This window comes from Pleurodeles waltl, chromosome 2_2 (genome assembly GCF_031143425.1).
Source record: "Pleurodeles waltl isolate 20211129_DDA chromosome 2_2, aPleWal1.hap1.20221129, whole genome shotgun sequence".
NCBI lineage: Eukaryota > Metazoa > Chordata > Amphibia > Caudata > Salamandridae > Pleurodeles > Pleurodeles waltl.
The window spans coordinates 311,776,463-311,796,549 of NC_090439.1; the positions used below are offsets into that span (position 1 = coordinate 311,776,463).

The following is a 20,087-nucleotide window of genomic DNA, read 5'->3' on the forward strand; positions in this document are numbered from 1 at the left end:
GAGCAAGAATAAAAAGGAACTAAAATAGGCTGGAAACGCAGGATAATAGATAGAAAGTTGAAAGGAAAGTAAGAAGAAAGGAGAATAGAATAAAGAATGAAAGGCAAAAGGAAGAAACAAATAACAAAGGAGGAAAAGGGGAAAAAAAAGAAGAAGAAACAGAAAGGAAAATGAGAAGATGAAAGAAATAGAAAACTACTATAAAGAGACACAGAAGTGAAGAAAAGAATAAAAGAAAAAGCAAAAAAAAAAAACAAAGGTACAGAAGAGCAAGTTTAAAAGATGAAAGAGAAGAAAAAACAAAAAAGAGGAATATGAAGGAAAAAGAATTATGGAATAAAAAAAGAAAGCCAGGCAGCCATCCATACGAAGAGATAAAAGTATTTAATTTGAAGAAGTGGATTTTTCAGTAATGCTTTATCGTCACAATCTCTGAGCAGTTTCCTTGCAAAAATAGACGGTGGCAGGAAGGGAGGGCTAACAATTTGTAGATGTTGTTAAACATCTGAAAACAGTAGCTGACGTAACAGATGGGCTTTGAAAGGTATAGTGGCAGCATCGAGAATGGCTCTGTTTTTGACATCTTAAAGCCCGAATGGTTCAAGACCCACTGCTAATGATGTTTAAGTTATAGCACTCAGGTATAGGATGAAAATTAGTGATTGCCAGTTTCGAGGTTTGTTGTTGAGTGAATGTGCATCGTTGTCCTTGGTGGAAGACCTCTGCTTTACTGCAGTGATGTAGCATGGGCGCCAGGGGCCATAATGAAAGAAAGGAAAATTGACCTCGCTGTGCTGTGGTTTGGTAGAAAAGTACAGCTATCCCGGGGGCCAGTGGCTCCCTCACATTCCTGGGTTCTGATGCCACTGCACCTGCAGCACTAGTGATAGCTGCGCCCGGCTTCATTGTGACCACTGCAAAGTCTTAGACGTGGGAGTGAGAAATTGGCGGCATTACACCTTTCAACCATCTAGACATCACTTTCTGAAGATGCTACAGCTTTTAGGTACCAGAATGAAGAGACCACGGAGTAGAGCAATGGAATAATTCTGAAGGGTTGAAGTAAGCACTGGACAATAGTCAAAAACTGAACCTTGTAGGGAAAGTTAATTACAAAGAGAAAACCTAGGCAACATGAAGATATAAAACCAGGAATTTGAGCGGCAAGGGTCAGGGTAGGATTTGGAAACACCAAGGCTAATTAATGGAATTATGCAAATCTGGATGGCTTTACCACACTTACCACATAATCCACCATTCGCTGCATCATTTACACAGTTGAACTGAAAAATTGTTGCTAGCTCATACAGATCAAAAGTTACTGAAAAAGCACCATGCCGGGTTCTGCACACTTGCAAAAGTTAATTGATCAGTTGTATTCAGCTACTAATGAGTACTAATAATGCTCTGGTCATATTATTCTATGTCAAAATGACAGAATAATGTCCCAAAGTATGCAACATTATGTTGCACAGTACATATTTTTTGCTGTATGATTTTAACAATGCTGTCATATAATTTGGACCTCCCTTCTCACATAATTCCAGTGGCCCTAAATAAGACATTTTAGCTTGGTGATTTTCCAGTGATGTCTAGCGTCAGAGAGCTCACAAACTAGGTTCTGTTAAATTATATTATTGTATATTATGTTTATTTTTTTATTAGGTTTCACTTAAGAAAGTGGATGCTCTGTGTGTTGTTTGACATACTACTACCTAACAGTGGACGTTTAGCTGGCAGATTGTTTATCATTGGCTGGCTTCACAGTCACTCTTATTTGCTTGCTTCTTACTCATCAGCTTTCGTAGACTTTCCTTCTTCTTCTTGTGTTTATCTCTCCTTTGGAACAGGGATGCATTACTTGTATCCTTCCACAGCTGATTTTTCAAGCGCTACGTTTTTCCTCTTGTTTAATCACTCTATGAAAGTGGAGAGATTTTCCAGTTGTCTTCTTTATACGCTTATATCCTTCTGTGTTTCTTGTCCTCCCTTAGTTGCTATTCTTGCTTCCACCACCCACCTTCCATTGCTGTTCTTTCTTCCCCACCAGCCTCTTGTCTATTTCCTCTCCCAAACCCACCTGCCCTCCCTCTGTTGTACGTTTGTTTTCCCAGCACCTCCCGCCCACCCCCGGTTGTCCGTGCATTTCCCCATCACACCTGCCCACCTATCCTCCATTTTCAGCTTATCTCCCCAGCAGTTTCCACCCACCCTCCATTGTCAGCTTGCTGCCTAAATCCCCAGCCACCCACCTTCCATTGTCAGCTGGCTTTCCCAGCCCCTCCAACCACTCTCAAAAGTGAAATTTCAATAACATCAGCATAATTCACGTGTTTTTGGTAATTTTGCATTATGCCTTCTATGACAAATTAGACTATTATGCCTCCTCGCCTAATTACAGGCCATTCGCAGTAACAATTTACCACGAAACACACCAAAAGTGGTAACATTTACAGCAAACACACACAATCAACAAAACATGAGTAGCTGTTGTTCGCAGTGCTTTTGCCAAATACGTCCTCGCACGAGGACACATTTCAGGCTAAAATATAGCATGAAATTAGAGAATTGCATTTTGTATAATTACAAGTAATTTCACCAAAATTTGACATCATTCTGTGAAAGCGAATTTTACGAATTCCACTCTTCCCCATTGCATAGGTTAGTCTGAGTTTGTGGCGTGTGTCTGATGTTTGTATTTTCGATCCAACTGTCAGATATTGCATTTTAGGCAGTCAAACACATGCTGTTGGTCGGGTATCTGTCTGTTTGGCATCTTTCTGTAAGCACAGGGCTTCGGGTGCTGTGATCTTCTGAGACCCTCATTGACAATCGGGAGCTATCAGCATCAGTCGGGAACCATCAGCATTGAGATGGATGTCCTCACAAAGTGAGCTTTGCCTGGAGCAGGCTGCAGTGATTGTAAGCTTCCAGAGCCCCGGGACACACAGAAGAACTACCAGAGAGCGAGGTTAATCCTAGCAAACGCTTTCACGCTGTAGGCAGCGCATCTGATCAGAGCGGCGAGAGAAGGCAATTATCCTCGCTATTAGCAGCTCCCCATAGCAGGCTGGATAAAGCTGAATTTCGCAGTTTTAATAAAAGTAATGGATTTTAAACCATAGACAAAAATTGTAACTACTGTACGCATTGGGGAGAAAAGGAAAGATTCAATCATTGAGTTACTACAGTTTATATTCTGATTGTCGCACCTCGCACTAAGTAGATGAAGAGGACCGAGAGAAACGTAATGAAGAACACATGGGCCCAAACTGCAAAAGGAAGGTGGGAAAAGTCATATACCGGCTTCTCTGGGGTCACTCGTGGCTGGTGTAAGTTTTGCTGCATTAGGCTAAAATGACTCACTAGCCTCTCAAGGCCTGGCATAGACAGGGCCATCAGAGGAGGGTTGGGGGCTTTATACTTCAGGTGCTGCACTTTTCTGATCCCCACACTCCTGCTCCAAATTGTTTTTATTGATTTTCAAGCAAGCCTGCTACTTTTATTACCGATGAGGCAGCTATTACAGCTAATACCAGTAAAACGTGCCAGATTCCGGTGTGCCACGTTGACTTGTGCTGTGGGGCCAAGCATGATGTTTTTGACCCTGGCTGCGCAAACTCTTCTGACATGCAAGGGTACAGGGTGTTTCTGCATTGCAGCAGACAGACTCTAATTCAACCAGAGGGTCTACTCAGCTGGTGCCCAGGAGCTTAGTCTGGGCAGATCTCTTGCAGCAGACTGTGGGGCCCTCACTGTAAACACCAAGGAGCTGAGAAGTGGTGCCAGTGGTCATCACTTGCTGCAGGGCAGTCAAGGGCAAGGCTTCTAGAAGATCAGCTGAGAGCCCCGACCCGCTTTGTGCTTTTTTATTATATGTAACTCTGCAGGTGGGAATCTTAGTTGTGTCGCTTTGTAAGGTTATGGAGGAGGGAGGTCGGACAACTCAGCGAAGCTGGCAGGGGCCTGCAGCTTCCTTCCTTGGCTGTCATACAGGCGCCATGTGAAAAAGTAAATAAAGGAGACATTCTAAATGCAACTGCACTCTTGGAATCCACTAGATTCCATCATAATCCGGTGCATCACTGCCCCCAAATTATGCTGAATATTCCGCATTCAGAAGTATGACACAATGTGTATTGGCACATACACAGTGCATTTTCAATTCAGCACAATTAGAATATTTTTTCCAATTAAGAAATCTCTTACCCTACATCCTATTTAAATATGCAGGCTTTATGTTCCTATTTCACCCAAGTAACGAATTTACAACTTCCCTAGACAGTAGTAAATTTGCAAGAGTTTCCACAGTTGGAAATAACCATTGAAGGATATAGGACCGCTCACATTTTTTTGATTTTCTGGGTAGCCTCCTATTTTTGCTAGTAGAGCACCATAGGATTACTGAAACTTGCCCTAAACCTCAATTTGCAAGTGTAAAAATTTCACTGTATTGTCAGAAGTTCAACATTCGCAAGTGCCATTTGCAAGGAAAATTTACAGCAATCAGGCCTCTGGGAATTAAGATTGGAATTTATCAACTAGATTTTCTTATAACATCAAAGGTGCACCAACGTGTTTGTGAATCTGATCAAACATGTCTACCAGTGAGGTAGATGTTCTCAGTTATGCTTTTTTTGTTGGTCTATTTTTTTCCTGTGACAAGTTGTATTTGTCGTGATCCTCATGGGCCAGTCATCAACCCAAACACTTCACTAGTAGACTAAGACGAAAAGGAAAGCACAGCTCTGCTTATGCTTGAGAGTGTCATGGAAGTTTGGTATGTGAGCACAGACATATGATGATCCCTTGCCCCTCTCTCCCATCCCTGTAACATAGATCTGACTCCCTCCTAGTTAAGGAACCACTGTCGGGTGAGTCAGCAGTCCTGAGCCACTTTGAACTAAATCTGGGTCAAAGTGGACCACGGGCTACCTTACCTAAGATGGTGCGTATTTCCCATCTGTGTCAGGCACACCTTCCCTGGGTGTGCCAAGTGCAGACAGCATAAATATGTAATATCACATACAAAATGCAATGACCCCAGAGCATACAAAATGCAACGATCCCAGTGCATGTGCAAATCCACACCTGCACTGGGAAAGCACAACACTGAAAGCTGGTCTAACGGGTTTGAAGCTGCCAGTTCTTTTTTCAAAGCAGAAGGAATGTCAGCTCTTTGAGGTGCAGAAAGGGATCCCTCTAAATGTGTGCCATCTAGGGGGGATGTGTACCCTTGCACTTACGTCCGTAATTTGGTGCGGATGAAAGGCAGAGGCACTCCTTCATTTGCATGAAGCCATGCTCTATGTTAATGAAGCAAAGCTCCCTAGGGATCACACTGGTTCCAAATGCACACCCTCTTGACACATGCAATAGAGGGACCACGCCTGCATCTGTGGCCTCTTCTGTAATACCAAAGTGTCCCAGGGAAGGCTAAACCTATTGCAAACACCAGTTGCACCTTCTGGCACTTTCGATAATACATTTCAAGAGGGATGTCAGCCATTACAAGGACATACTTTACACATTTTCACACCTCTGTAGCCTGCAGCTGACATGACGGATGCAATTTTCCCGATTGCAGGCAAAGAGTAAATCAGACACAAGGCCTCATTCTGGATGGTGCACAAAGAAAAACATCAGGCATACTTTTTTGATCCTGCGTTTTTCACTTTATGCCCACTACGTGCTAGTTCAGGCTTTGCTCACTTTCTAGTCTAGAACAGTCAATATCCTCCATGTTCTCCTACCTGGAATCAAAGGCATGGGCAAACAGTGTGAGATGGATATTGCCATGTTGAAAACCTGTTGCATATACTGTTTTTCATGTTATTCCCAATTTAAATTTGCCAAAATTGTAAACAGCTGCAAAAACAGACCCAACACCATATGCAAAGCGGAAGTTAGAATTTGGTCGGTAGCGTTTCTATTGATACACAGAATATTTATGAGAACCAAAACCTTGGCTGGGGAGGAAATTACATAGGCCTAGGCCTATGAAATTTCCTCCCCGGGCAATGCGCAGCAAGAAGGTTAGAGATGGCATGGGTAGGACATGGAAACTACATCATTGTTTCTCCTAACATACAGTTGCCCCTTACTGAATGGCACACATAGAACTACACAGATTATAGGTGTATACCAGGGGGGATTTACTCATTTTGTGTACTTGCCTCATAATACTTTTTTATATTCTTATGCTTTTGACGATAGGTGCACCCAATCTCAAGCATCCTTCAATCTATAAAGTTGGGTCTACCTTTTCTTTTACGGTAATATATTCCACTAGCTTGGCATGAGGTCATAAGAGCACTTACATTAGCTCCAGAATACCTTACGCCAGAGGGCCCTCACCTTTTGACATCGCTGGTCCCCACCGAATCACTACTGGAAGCCCACCCAAGCAATTTCTTCAATTTGAACCACAAAGGAATATCCCAAAAAAAACAGAAAAAAAAGTATTTGTCAAACAAATACATAAGTTATGAAAAACCGTCTTTAATTCACAAACAAAAAATATACAAATATCAAAATTTAAATTTTAATGAGTTTGAAGCTTTTCTAATTTTATTTTTCATGAAAGGCACCACTTTATCTTAATCTCTGTCATATTACTTTATTTTTTTTTGCTCCAAATGCATCCTCTCTTTTTGTTGGCGCTTAGGAGTGCCTCTAGTTGAGGCTGCCAATCGTCCATACGAATGTTTGCTGTACTCGTGCTGCTCCCGCCAATCACGCTAAGGATACAAATCTAATGTTTAGCCTCTAATGCAACTCCTTTACATTTAACGACCGTTTAAAAATGTTTAATTGTACATTTCTTCTGTGTATATACTTTAATACATTTTCTAAATAGTTGCAAACCATCAAGAAAGCCTCTCCTGCTCCGAGGGGTCATCAGCCCACAAGTTAAGAACCGCTGACTTACACATTGTTTTATTTATTTTAGGCGCTGGGAGATTAAATGACTGGTCCAGAATCAGAGGATGTTGAACTGATGCCAAGATTTCAATCTGGCTCTCCCTGCTCCGCTGTCGGCAGCTCTGGCATCAAGGCCACAGCTCCTCTACTTTGACAAAGCATGATGAATATATTATTCTGTATTATAAAATGGTCTGCATGAATGAAATAAGTGCCTGTAAAATTACACGATGTATCAGAAGGAGCAAGACTACGACTTGACACTCATTCTAAGATGGAGTGGAACTACTCTGGATTTGATTGTGCCAAATGGCAAAGTTTGAGTATGTGTAAGAAAACTTTGCATCTTAGTGAAGTTTGTAAAGTGTTTACAACAACTTTATTTGCCTATTTTCTGAGTTGGCACTAAAGGTGGTTTTGCAACAGATTTAGTTCAGACAAAATAGTTAGCGCCAGGCAACATACTTTTGTACTGGCACTTGTGCAAGAGAAAGTGGAGCTTCATGGTGAAAAGTAGCACAGGTGACAGTAATCACATTTTTCGTTAAAGTTTTTTGCATGAAAAAGTTGCTTGACATAAAATAGCTTTTCATCATGTTCCATCAAACCAGTTAATGTATTCAATGGGACAGTGGACAAAGTGCATTAAAAAAGTATGGGAACTGTGATCCACAGTCCAATGGGGAAGGGTTCATTGAGCTTGAGCGCGGGATTCAAGTTGAGTCTAAAAAGAACAAAATATTCTGTATCTATTGGGTTGGTCTTTTATCTTCAAGTAACTGCATCTAAAATAACACATACCTTAAATGAAAAATAACTTCAAGTTAAACTAATCCGTAAGAGATGCACTTTTGTATGTTTGGAAACCTATACTGGGTAGCGCAATAACTGTAGATATCCGTGTGTGTAACCAGAGAGCCATAGAATTAAATTCCATTGGTGCAGTGGGGATTAGTGACTTGTGAGTTTTTAATGTTAGGAGACTCCAGCCTGTGACAGAAAGCACTGTGAATATGTACGGCATTACGCACAGTATAAGATAGGCAGCCACAAAGTGCACAGAAAGATTTGAGTTTAAGATAAAAGAGTGCTTCCAAAATATAGATCTGAATAATATGCAGATTGTACCTGGTGCAAATATTGTTTCTAAATGTCCCTTAAAAGCTTGGAACTCCACAGTTCATCAGGTCACCTTACAATACCTCTCAAAAGGAATACTCTTCAAGTGACTCGTCAATTAAAGTCAATACCGGCTCATCAGCAGCCTTTACATTTGCAGATTAAACAAATGTACACATTTACATTTCTTTTAGGCAGCAAACACCCTGGCAAGAAGGATTGTTCTTTTTTCAGCTGGTTGCAACCCTCTATGCAGCACAGCACTGTAGACTCTCTCCCATTCCACTTCAGCTGAGGCATCTCAAATGTCGGAAATTTTAACATGAAAGAAGAACTATTTTCGTAGGGTTCCTAAGATCCAGCCCACTTCCACCTCTGCTACAGCAAGCATGCACTCATTTCTACACAATCCAGATCTACTAACATAGCAAGGCCATGATTTGTTGAATTTTTACCACTAGGTTACACCAGACATATATAATGGGCAAAATGAAATATACATTGTTGGATAAGTTCTGAAAAACTATGCACAACCCCACAATGTATCTATGAGCAGCTGTCTGTCAGTAGAAATTTAAATTTGATGGTGTCTCTTGAGTGCAAATCTCAAGCAAAACACTGCTCTCTCACCTTTGCTTTTTCGTGTGGTGCTTAGCATAGTGCAAAAAATTACGCTGATGACAACGTAGCTGTGTGACTCTCTGCAAATATGGTGCTGTGCAATTTGCTCTATGCATTTTGCGTGATCGCCAACAGATGCATTGTGAAGCTTCCTGGCCAGGAAAGAATCAGTTGGTGGAGGTGATGCGTTTTGGCCTTAAAACAGCCCTGAGCAGGGAACACTGTTGTTTAAGAATATAACAATTGAAGAAAAAGTCGCGCCTTGGTTTGAAAATGATTGGCAGCTACTTGGTGCACGTAGTTAATTACAGAGCTTTGATAATGAAGCATGTGGGACTATACCCTGTTTTATAACCCCTTCCTGCTTGCCTTACTGCTGTTTTAGTACATGTATTATTACTTTATTGCTCTACTAGGACAAACCAATGTAGATGAACTGCTTCTTCGAGCTTGTAAACAAAGTGCAGTAGTTTATCCATGAGATGCCTAGTCAGTTTCCAATAGACTTCTGCCATGAATGCTTTTTCTTAGATCCTAATGGAAGCTATGAATGAAATCCACGGCCCATACGTCTTTTTTTGATTATGCTAACTACTTTTAAGTGCTACACTACAGGAAACTTGGCAGGAGTGCTTCTTAAGCTAACCAGATACATTAATTTCAATGTCACACCTCAAAAGCCTAAATAAGGAAGAAAGATACTTGGATCTATGACATATGTAATGACAAACCACAAGATATTCGGTATAAACTGGGCAGCATTGACAATCAAACAAATCTAATATCTAATGTCTCCCTTCCATCAGGTAGGGTTTCACCTCAATGGTGAGATACTTTATTGCTTCAAGAAGAACATACCATTAATAAATACAAACCACTCTCTCTCTCGCTAGTAAAAAAAAAGGAACAAGAAGACCTTAATACTCAAGTATGATGGCTTTAAATCTGTGGTTGCAAGCTGTTGTGTTGAGTGCAAGCTTTCCTAACACATGAAGAACTGGTACAGCAAGGGCAACAGTGCAAGCTTTCCTTCTTAAACTTGCAAGAAAGAAATAAAAGCAGTAGGACCTTCCCTCACATACAAAATAAGTAAAGCCTGGGCAGCAGAAATGCATACCTCACTGAAAGAACAGGTATAACTTAGACAGCACAAAGCCAAGTCTGGGTGGAGGGCCTCCCCTGGACACCTATTGGTCCCAACAATGTATGCAGACACATGGAATTTAGTCTGAAAAAATGAGTGGAAATACCATCATACTGTAATATAGTTGGCAAAATATTGAGGACAAGAATATTGAAAGGTAAGTGCATGAAGGGAAGTATAGATTTAATATTCTCAACTCCACATCTACATACTTTGAAATTGTGTGTGTGCGTGTGTGTGTGTGTGTGTGTGTGTATATATATATATATATATATATATATATATATAGGTGAGGTGCAGCAAATCTAGACATACTGACTTGTTGATAATGTTTGTCCTCGTTATTACCGCTATGATATTAAGATATAACAATATTCCTTACTTGATATTTAGGACCCACACCAGACAATTGGAGGCAACTGTCTACTCCAGTGCACTTTCATGACTGACACTATAGAAAGGAGGGGTCTTCTCTAAGGGACTCTCGTGCCAAAAGTTTATACTAAAGAAAGGGAAGCTTACGCAGAAATGTTGGGCAAAGGACTGGTTTGAAGTCTCAGTCTATACCCCAGAACAAATTTGCTATGCTTCAGAGACCTTCTCCAGTCAGTCCATTTTTTTACTCTCTTTCTTCTGGCCCTTGGGGGTCCCCAGCCTGCATGCAATCATCCTCAACCATCTATTAATAAAACCACCAGTACTGAGGAACACTCACCTAATGATAGTACAGTCCTCTGGACCAACAATTGACTATGTAAAGCCATCAGGTAGGACTGTAACTTCATTAACACTCAGTGACCCTCGATTAACATTCAGATCCACTCTGCCACTGCAGAGATTCGGTCATCCATCCTCCCACTCTACATGTCCTCTACCTTTCCCTGGACAATCTTTACCTTATCTTGGCCCATTATACGTCATTCACTTCTATCACTCAGAGGATCTGAGCCCTGACGCCAGCTCCTGGACAACTCTGAGAGCCCTTAGCTGTACCTCAGGCTCCCTGAAGCAGGCCTCGCAGACCCTCAGATACTAAGATAGTGCTCTAAGATAGTTTCAGCCCATCAGCCTGCTCTGCCAGTGACTAGAGCCCCCACTACCTTCTCTATGGTCTTTTAGAGCCATTTACCCCGCTCTTGAGTGCCCCTCTGCTGACAATGGACCCTCTGCTGACCCTCATACATCTTAAAAGCACATGTACCATACCTTCACAGTTAGCCCTAAGAGAGGCTCAGTCTCCCCTTTGTGGTCCTGAGAGTAGTTTAGAAACTCTCTGCTTGCTCCCAGAGCCCCTTTCTTGGGCCCCATAGTACATATGAAGCCATTCCAGCCTGCCCTGTTGAATGAGTGAAGGCTGAATGTAACATACTTTTTATCTTGTTTTAGCATGATCATCACTCACTTTCAAAATTCCAACCCCGCCCCACACGTTGTTTATCTCTGTTTGCTTCTGTTCCTTGCATCCCTTATTATCTTTCTACCAGTGCCTTTCTTGTTGCTTCCCCACACTCACACCTATCTTTCTTCTGTGTTTCTTCTGCTCGCCCTCCATGTTGCTTCTCCCTGCCCTCCTATTGCCCTCCTATTGGTTCCGTGCAGCATGATTCTGTATCCTGTGTCCCCCCCTAAGTTCTTTCCCCTGCTTGCATTACTTTTTTTGGTTACTGATCAAGCTCTGATCTAAAACAAAAAAAAGCTCATGTCATGATGGTGAAAAGTGCATGCTTAGTGTCTGCGCCCACAAAATGGTGCATGCGGCAGCACTGGCTTTTTTTCCTGTTTATTAGCCATATTGCCCAGCATCAAGGATGCTGTGCAGAATGACTAACGCCATCGGTAAAGCCAAAACGTCCAAAAGGAAAGACCTATGGTTTTGCCAGTGCCGGTTCCTGTACCCCTAAGATGGTGCTCAGCCCACATGGGGTACACAACCCTTAGTTTGAAGTCACCTGATTTAAATAAACAGGTGGACAAGAGTTGCTACGTGTTCTGAAACCCACTTTTATTGACTACGTTTTGTTTAGCCTAGGCTTGGTTGAAAGAAAGAGAAGAGATCACAAGTCAGGCATGCGTTCACTTGAGGCATCTCCTCATGTGAGACAAAAAGGTAACATCAAGCAAACAAGAACTAGACTGCTTGGTTGAAAGACAAATATGCGTAGCAACATGGGGTAGGCTGAAGTCTAGAGCAGGTTTTCAAGAGTTGGCAGCTAGGAGTTTTGATGCACTCAATTGCTGCTTATTTCCAGTGCCATCTTTAGCAAATGGCGATGGACGCGCACGCAAAATAATTAGATTTCACTGACACGAAATAGATTATCTATTGAAAGGTGTGTTTTTACAGCTGATTGTTTTGTAAGCCAAATATTGTCTACATAGTATGCCTTGAGAAAACCCTGGCGTATTCGACTGTGGGGCGAAACACGTGTTGGCTGAGTCTCTGCTTCACTTTGGGACCCATTTTTTGTATTTCAACCGGGAGTCACTTGCCTACCAACAATAAAACTTGAATTGGAGCAACAAAGTTTCTTCACGCAGTCCGTTTCATGAACTTTACTGAATTCAAGACAATTAGATACCAAAAAAATCACTCTTACAGTGGGACCCTACCATTTTTCAGTAGTATCTTTAGCACGTTAGTAGCCCTGTTGTCAAGGAGGGAATAGGTGGAGTCAGTATGCTAGCTAATGGCAATACACGAACCACAATATACAATTTCAATCCAATTAAATTCCCTTTGTTCTGTGACTTAACATCAAATATAATGTTATACAGATGTCCCTTAGCATGTCATTGATGAAAATGAATTACTGAGGCTTCTACGAGACTCATTCTCTGTTAAAAAGTACTCATGCAGAATATAATAGACTTTTAAGAAGAAACTGTGCCACTGTGCCCAATGGCCATGCCCAGGGGACAGAAGTCCCCTGGCATGGCCATTGGGCAAGGGGGCATGACTCCTGTCTTTGCTAAGACAAGAGTCATTTCAATGGGGGTTGTGCGTCAGAAAATGGTGCAGGTCCAGTTTGAGCCATGATTTTTTACTCTAACCTGACTTGCCTTGGCATCTTTGCGCTTTGGATGTCCACATACCACTCGGGCACACGCACCGCTGCCCGGGTGTTTTAAGTTTGTGCATAGAGGCAGTTTGCCATGTGTGCGTGTGTACCAGTGCCACACCCCTCCCCGCGGGCTTGCACCAATCAGAGACACGGGTGAGTGTTTCCCGCGATCTAGGGGAGGGTCTGGGTCTCCACCGAGGTGCAGCGCACTGACAGAGGCTTTTATAACTCTCTTCTTCCAGGACGTGAGGGAGAGCACGGAAGCCAGCACGCCCCTTCTCGGGCTCTGTCAGAGAGAGAACGGCTCGGCGACCCCGCCTCACACACCTCGCACCGAAGAGGACTGGGAGGATACAACATTTACTGTTTTTGGCTTGGCTCCGGTGCAGCTTTCGTTAAACTGTGCCAAACCCCTGGGTGGGGGCAGCCCAGCGGAAGGCTGGGAGAAATGACAATCTGGTGTTGGTTTGTTGAACTTGACATTAGGGCGTAGCTGCCACTGGGAGACCCATCCCAGGTAAGTACAGGTAAGTTGAGGTAAGTATAATTTTTTTATTTTTTTAAAGTGGCATAGGGGGGGCCTAACTTGGGCCCTCCTACTTGCCACTGTGCCCAATGGCCATGCCCAGGGGACAGAAGTCCCCTGGCATGGCCATTGGGCGAGGGGGCATGACTCCTGTCTTTGCTAAGACAAGAGTCATTTCAATGGGGGTTGTGCGTCAAAAAATGGTGCAGGTCCGGTTTGAGCCATGATTTTTTACTCTAACCTGACTGGCACCCTTTTTTGAGACACAACCCCCACTTTTCCCTACGCAGGCGCTGCCTGGTTTGAGTCATTTTTTTTTTACTCTGACCAGCCTGCAGCGCCGGGTAACGTCAATCCTTAAATAAGGCGCCTTCCTGGCACGTAGGAATGGTGTTAGCCGGCTGTAAAAATGTTTACGCAAACCAGCGCCTGCGCTGGTTTGTGTCACAAAGTATAAATATGGGCCATAGTTTATTGGGGTTGTTTGATCTCGGCTAGTCCAAACTATTAGCTCTAGAGACCTTTAAAACTTTTGAAAAAGGTTGCTTGTGTTCTTGTTTAGACGGGACACAGTCTAGCATTCCCTTTTCGGGATGAAAGTTTAAATTGATTTGCATTTGGTTGGTCTCAGTCTGTAATGGCACTGATGAGCTAAAAACCAATTAACTGGAGTGTGACCTAGAGTGATTACTACTGGCTCAGATAAACTGAAGCATGCCACCAAACACTTTTGTACTATCACCAGTGGTTCAAAGGCATACTTTGCATTCTAGTATACCAAGATCCCTCCTTCTCAGTTGGCTAAGCATGATGAAGATCCGTTAGACAGCACAGAAGCAAGCTAGGAAATCTCAAAGCTTCAGGAACTGACATATCGCTTCCGACCAGGAGGTCTGCATCAACTTATCAATCACACAAAATGCAGTAGGCTCTGTCCATACGTCTTTAGTTTCAGTTTTCAATCACAGGTTCTGAATGTCAATTGCAACAGCATGAGTAAGCCCTCATTCAGTAACGCCCGACTCAGCATAAGGGCACCAAAGTCTTGCTTTAAAAAAGGCTTTAAATGTCATCCCGCCTTTTATCATCAGACTTTGCTTTTAGATATTTATAAGAAAAAAGTCACCAGAATGGGTTATCTGTAACGTTCAGGATAGAATAGAAACCATGAATATTCTCCCATATAATCATTCTTGCTTTGACCAAGGGGTACGGTGTTACCTAGGGCTCGGTAGTGTACAGTCTGATAGTCTCTCACTGAGGAATAAACTGCATGCTGCATATTTGGAAATATGCCATGCATTTCATTAATTAAACAGAGAACTAATGTGGAAAAAGCTAGACAAGTCAGCAATGCAATGAGCTATTGTCCCTCGTCCAAATGCATCAAGTCAAAACCTCCACAGTCGTCAGATGTGGCAAATTGAGCCAAACCACCGTTCGTTTTTCTCATAAACAAATTGTCTGTCAAGACTACGCTTTCTTGTGTCTACTTTTTATGGACCTTTTTGAAATTTCTGCTTCTTCTCCTGTTCACATTTTTTGAAAAGCCATGCAGTGACCAATCACAATATGGATAACAGATTTAGTTGAAGCAAACCGAGTCTTACTTTGCAAATTATGGCATGCACTTATCTTTAACCAAGTCGCAAGGGACTTGCCTGGGCAGTGCTGTGGTAAGATGTGGAGGGTATTTAGACTTTTGTTCAATTAAAGTGGGTTGAAACTCCAATTAGCTAGGAGTCACTTTCACCCTCCTATCAAAAGGTCTACACAGTATAAAAAATGTAAGGCTAGTAGCCAGGCAGCTTCTACGAGGGTAGTCAGATTCACTATAAATTTGGTTCATGGTAGAACTCAACTTCAACTAATTGCTCAATGAAAATGTTATTTATTTAAAATTCTGTAGTAGTGGGTTTGAGGGAGCTCCGTTGACTTCTCACTAGAAATAGTGCAGATACATTTCTGTGATTCATTTTTGGGTTGCCACAGTTGGTCCAGCCTCTGCTCTGACTTGAAAGATGCTTGACTCCTGGGAACCCCACTCAAAGGCAATGAGCGTGTTCCAGGAGGAGCAAGACTTCAGGTCAGTCAGAGCTCTGGTTTAATTAGATGGTGTCTTTCATTAACTCTCTTGCTCTAGCATCAGACTGTGAGGCTCATTGTGCAAGCACAGGTTGTTAAATGACCTGATACACTATTGTGCACAACACAGCATCAAAGCACAGATTTGCCATAGTGCATAGGCATGTCACACCAAATTGGAACTCTTCATACGTCAGTCAGTAACAGGCCGCTATCACATGGTGAGCTGGAAGCCTCTGCACAGAGTGGGTTTCCAGCTCGGATGTGGAGACTCTCAACAATGAAATCCGTAAATGAATTTCCAGTCTCGCCAGAACAGGGAAAGTTGAATCAGAAACATTTGTTTTCTAGGAGGTTCTTATTAGGAAGGAGGATGATAGTGCTCAGTTGGTGTCAACATGAAGCCCCGCCCCCTCTCCACGTACTCTCTATTTTTACTCAGGTAGTGACGGGTTCAGGGCCCACCCCTTTCAAAGGTACTCTTCCTCTCACAGGTTTTTTTCGAGGTTGGCAAGCTTGAAGTCCTATAGTTAGCAAAGTTTTGCCGTCTAAGCTGAACATCGCGCCACACTAACACACAATTTAGAGTCACTTTGCTAAAGATAACTAAAAACATACCAAGCCTTCCTGCGGATCACCTTACATCACAGCTATGACTAGACATTTGACAAATCTCTATCATCCATGCCAATTCAACCAAGAGTAAAACAAAAATGGACAATAACGGTCTGCGGAAATCCTCGTAGACCCAGAAAGGGCTCCAAGGTGAAGAAAACGTTTCGAAGCAACACTCATGACAGCACTATGCAAAACAACGTATCTCCATCTCATTGGACGGTACATGCCTTTCCTGGTGAAGAAAAACATCGCTGTAACTGGGAATCTATCAATACTGAGCCATGTGCTTAAAATCAAGAACCAATTGAAAGTGACTAGTGCAAGGGCAACTGAAGGTAGGCACAAACTTATTCTAACCAGGGGAGTAGCTACCAGTTGAGAAGCTGGTTCAGAGGCACCAGGCCTCAGAGGCCTTAGAAGCCCACTGAATCTTGTTTATTGTTGTATTTCACTAGCAGTCCTGCAACAATTGAGACCATCTGCCTTGCTTGCAAGGGGGCCAATGGCACCTTTCCTATGCTACTTAACCAGGTCCCACTAAGGACAATAACTTTGAAAAAGTCTGAGTCACGTGGATCTGATCTGCATGCACAAGTGGGTCTAGTGCAAACACTCGCTCTGCACCCCTCCCCCGCCCAAAAATCAAAATCAAACCAAAAGTGCATTAATGCATTTTTTTTTTTTTCTCCTTGGGTGTAGAGATCCTCCGTCCTATGCAACACACTAATCACCTACAGTTTGGGGAGTGTTGTTTGGTTCATATCCAACCCCTTTAAGGATTTGTTCCTACTGTTTATATAAGGAAATCTCTTTTGGTAGCCTACCCAGGATGGCATTTGTAGGTTACAAAACAGTGAATACCTTAAAACTCACAAGTTTGTGGCTGTTCATCAATTTGGCACAGCATTCCCTCCCTGAAATACCCACAGTGGTTTGACTCACACTTTGCATCAGACCTAACTTTGGTGACTGTATGTGTGCCTGAATCAATTTACTGATCTAAATTCCCGTTTAGTGAATTGCAAAGGTGAATTCGCACTGTTAAATCAGGCCCTTTGTGCACCTAAGCTCATTTATGGCGCGGACATCTGCTTTTGAACTGGGCCCTTGACCGATTATTTTCTCGCACTTTAAATTAGATCTGTCGATCTAAAAAAGCGCTACTGTCAGTTCATAGTGTCTGCTTGATCAAGAGCTAATGTTTTAAAAGCATGAGTGTTTTTTAATTGTGTTTTTGGTGACGGGTTTGGATGTCATTTGTTAAGAATTATCTGTACACCATGAACTGTTTTGAGAAGTTTAGAAATCCTGAAAAAAATTCCAAAAATCAAAATCCAAACTTTAAAAAAAAGTGGCATAGCGTGACGTTTGGTTGTTGTCATCTGTGAATTTTCACGTATCTTTATTTACAGTGCCTTCTAGGATGGAGCTCCTGGAGACTGAGGAGCACTCTGGGTGCCAGTTGCGTGACGCGGCAATAAGTGGTTCCCAGATGCGAGGAGACAATATTGTCATTAAACAATCCCATAGGAGATTCCAGGTCTTCACATTTATCTCATGCAATGCATTTGAGTGAACACGCATTTGCACCAGGAGCCTCTGGCTGATGAGGACAGCCAGCCCTGCTGCGTACACATCATCCCGAGGGACTCATCGGTTCACTCCTAGTGAGATCACGTCAACACTTTCCCAGAAGTGCCACCCTCAGTGTGCCTCCACTCCGAACGCTTTCAAATGATATGCTAGAGCTTGCCAAGTTAGTTATAAACAATAAATCAATCTTAGGGCCGGGTGGCTGCGTAGTGTGATGAATGCTCCAGAGACATGAGCAGTGGCTGTGCCAAGGGTGCACTTCGATTTATTTCAGGAAATCAATGTTTTTATCTCGCAGAGAGCAGATCGGACCAATGACTACACGAATCAGGAGTTCACTCATTGTAACAAGTCGCACAGATTGGCAGGTCTCGGTATTTTGCAGGACACAGAGAGGAACAATTTGGCATCGGGATAATAATTCAATTGGTTAAAGAGTAGGAACTGTGACATGGCTCCTTTTCCTTTGAAATGGGATAGAGGCGCAGCATGCAAGTGTGTGCAATGTCAGCAACAATGGCTTGAAAAAAACGTTGCCGCGCCTACAAGGGTATAAATTCCTCCTCTGGGCGCTCCGAATTCGTCGGGAGATAGGCAGTGTATCTCAGAGATAAGCGCTTCCTACCAGAGGTGGGTGAATGGATGGATGAATTGGTTACTTTTCAATTGAATCTCTTTAGACGGAAATCACCCAATTTGGAATACGTTTCACTCTTCCACAAAGCCAGATGATTCCATTGGACGTTAATGGGATCTCCCGTCCCACAAAAAGGCCTCACCATCTAGAAAAATATTAGTTTCTTCTGAATTCAATAGGATCATCAACCACATACATCTGAATTTACCATTCTTGGAGACCCAATGGTGAAATGAAATGAAATGGAAAGGAAAGCAGGGATGGATGAATGCATGAATGGGTGGATGTAGCGGATGATGGATAGATGACTGGTGGTTTAAAGAAGGGTGGCACATTAATTAAGTGCACACCTTGAGCTGGATAAAGCAATATTGAGAACTTTGTTTCGCAAACTCTTTAGCTACCGCCCGCCCTGCGCATGTGATGCGGCTTGGTTAGACTTAGTACTCACTGTAAGTGCGCCTGCCACATTCCCCTCCGGAGCTGGTACCAGTGCAGGGGCTCCTCTTTACAAATGAAAAAAGCGAATGAACCACTGGGCAGATCCGGCACAAGCGAGGCGCTCGGCGCTCGGCGCTCCAGGCGCTAAAGTATCAATCCAGCATGAACCCGGCACTGGGTGGCAACCCTCCTGGACGTACCTCAGCCTCCTGAGGTAGCTGCCGCCCGCCGTAGCCCTGAAGTTGATGTGCTCTTGTCACTTATAGACGGAAGGGGATCGAGAGGGCGCAGCGCCGAGCTGTAAAGCGAGAAAGGGGCTTGGTATGTCCGGGGCGGATGAGAGGGATACCCGAGAACAGCAGGAGTCGAGCCTGACACAGGCGTGCTCAGCGTGCCACAAACTACTTCTGGCAAAGAGAACGAGACTCACGCGGGAGGGATGAGCGAATAGATAGGTGCTGTCAGGCTCGCAGCATGGCCATCACCAGTGGGCACTGATGGACACACACGCTGATCCCAACCACACCAAGAGACCTGTTGGGTAAATTGCAGGTCCATCCGCGAATCATAGCTCTCATAATCCAGAATTGGCGTTTATGAGGGAGTCCGATCTTCACCTATACCAGAAGCCTAGTTGTCTGATGTGACCCTCTCAAATGTTAATTTTCCCCCAGCCATTTCTACAGAAATTTACAGTAGCATGCTATCCCACTGGCCGCCAACTGATCCAGGTTGCTTCCTTGGCATCTTTGCGCTTTGGATGTCCACATATCACTCGAGCGCACGCACCGCTGCCCGGCTGTTTTAAGTTGTGCATAGAGGCAGTTTGCCATGTGTGCGTGTGTACCAGTGCCACGCCCCTCCCCGCGGGCTTGCACCAATCAGAGACGCGGGGCGAGTGTTTCCCGCGATCTAGGGGAGGGTCTGGGTCTCCTCCGAGGTGCAGCGCACTGACAGAGGCTTCTATAACTCTCTTCTTCCAGCGCGTGAGGGAGAGCGCGGAAGCCAGCACGCCCCTTCCCGGGCTCTGGCAGAGAGAGAACGGCTCGGCGACCCCGCCTCACACACCTCGCACCGAAGAGGACTGGGAGGATACAACATTTACAGTTTTTGGCTTGGCTCCGGTGCGGCTTTCGTTAAAGTGTGCCAAACACCTGGGTGGGGACAGCCCGCGGAAGGCCGGGAGAACTGACAATCTGGTGTTGGTTTGTTGAACTTGTCATTAGGGCGTAACTGCCACTGGTGCCTAAATATGTGCCAAAAAGCAGGCATCAGTGCACCAGTGCTGTTTTTCTCGTTTCATGAAATAACACCCGC

At 43.5% G+C, this 20,087-nt stretch overlaps 1 protein-coding gene across 1 annotated transcript in view; it reads right to left on the reverse strand.

The window, feature by feature from the left end:
- Nucleotides 1-19,737, reverse strand: part of LOC138282357 (potassium voltage-gated channel subfamily G member 2-like) — a 913,601-nt gene extending 893,864 nt beyond the window's left edge. The window contains exon 1 of the mRNA XM_069219780.1: nucleotides 18,781-19,737. The gene's annotated coding sequence lies outside the window, so the exon portion shown is untranslated. The remainder of the gene's footprint in view (nucleotides 1-18,780) is intronic.
- Between the last annotated feature and the right edge of the window lie 350 nt (nucleotides 19,738-20,087).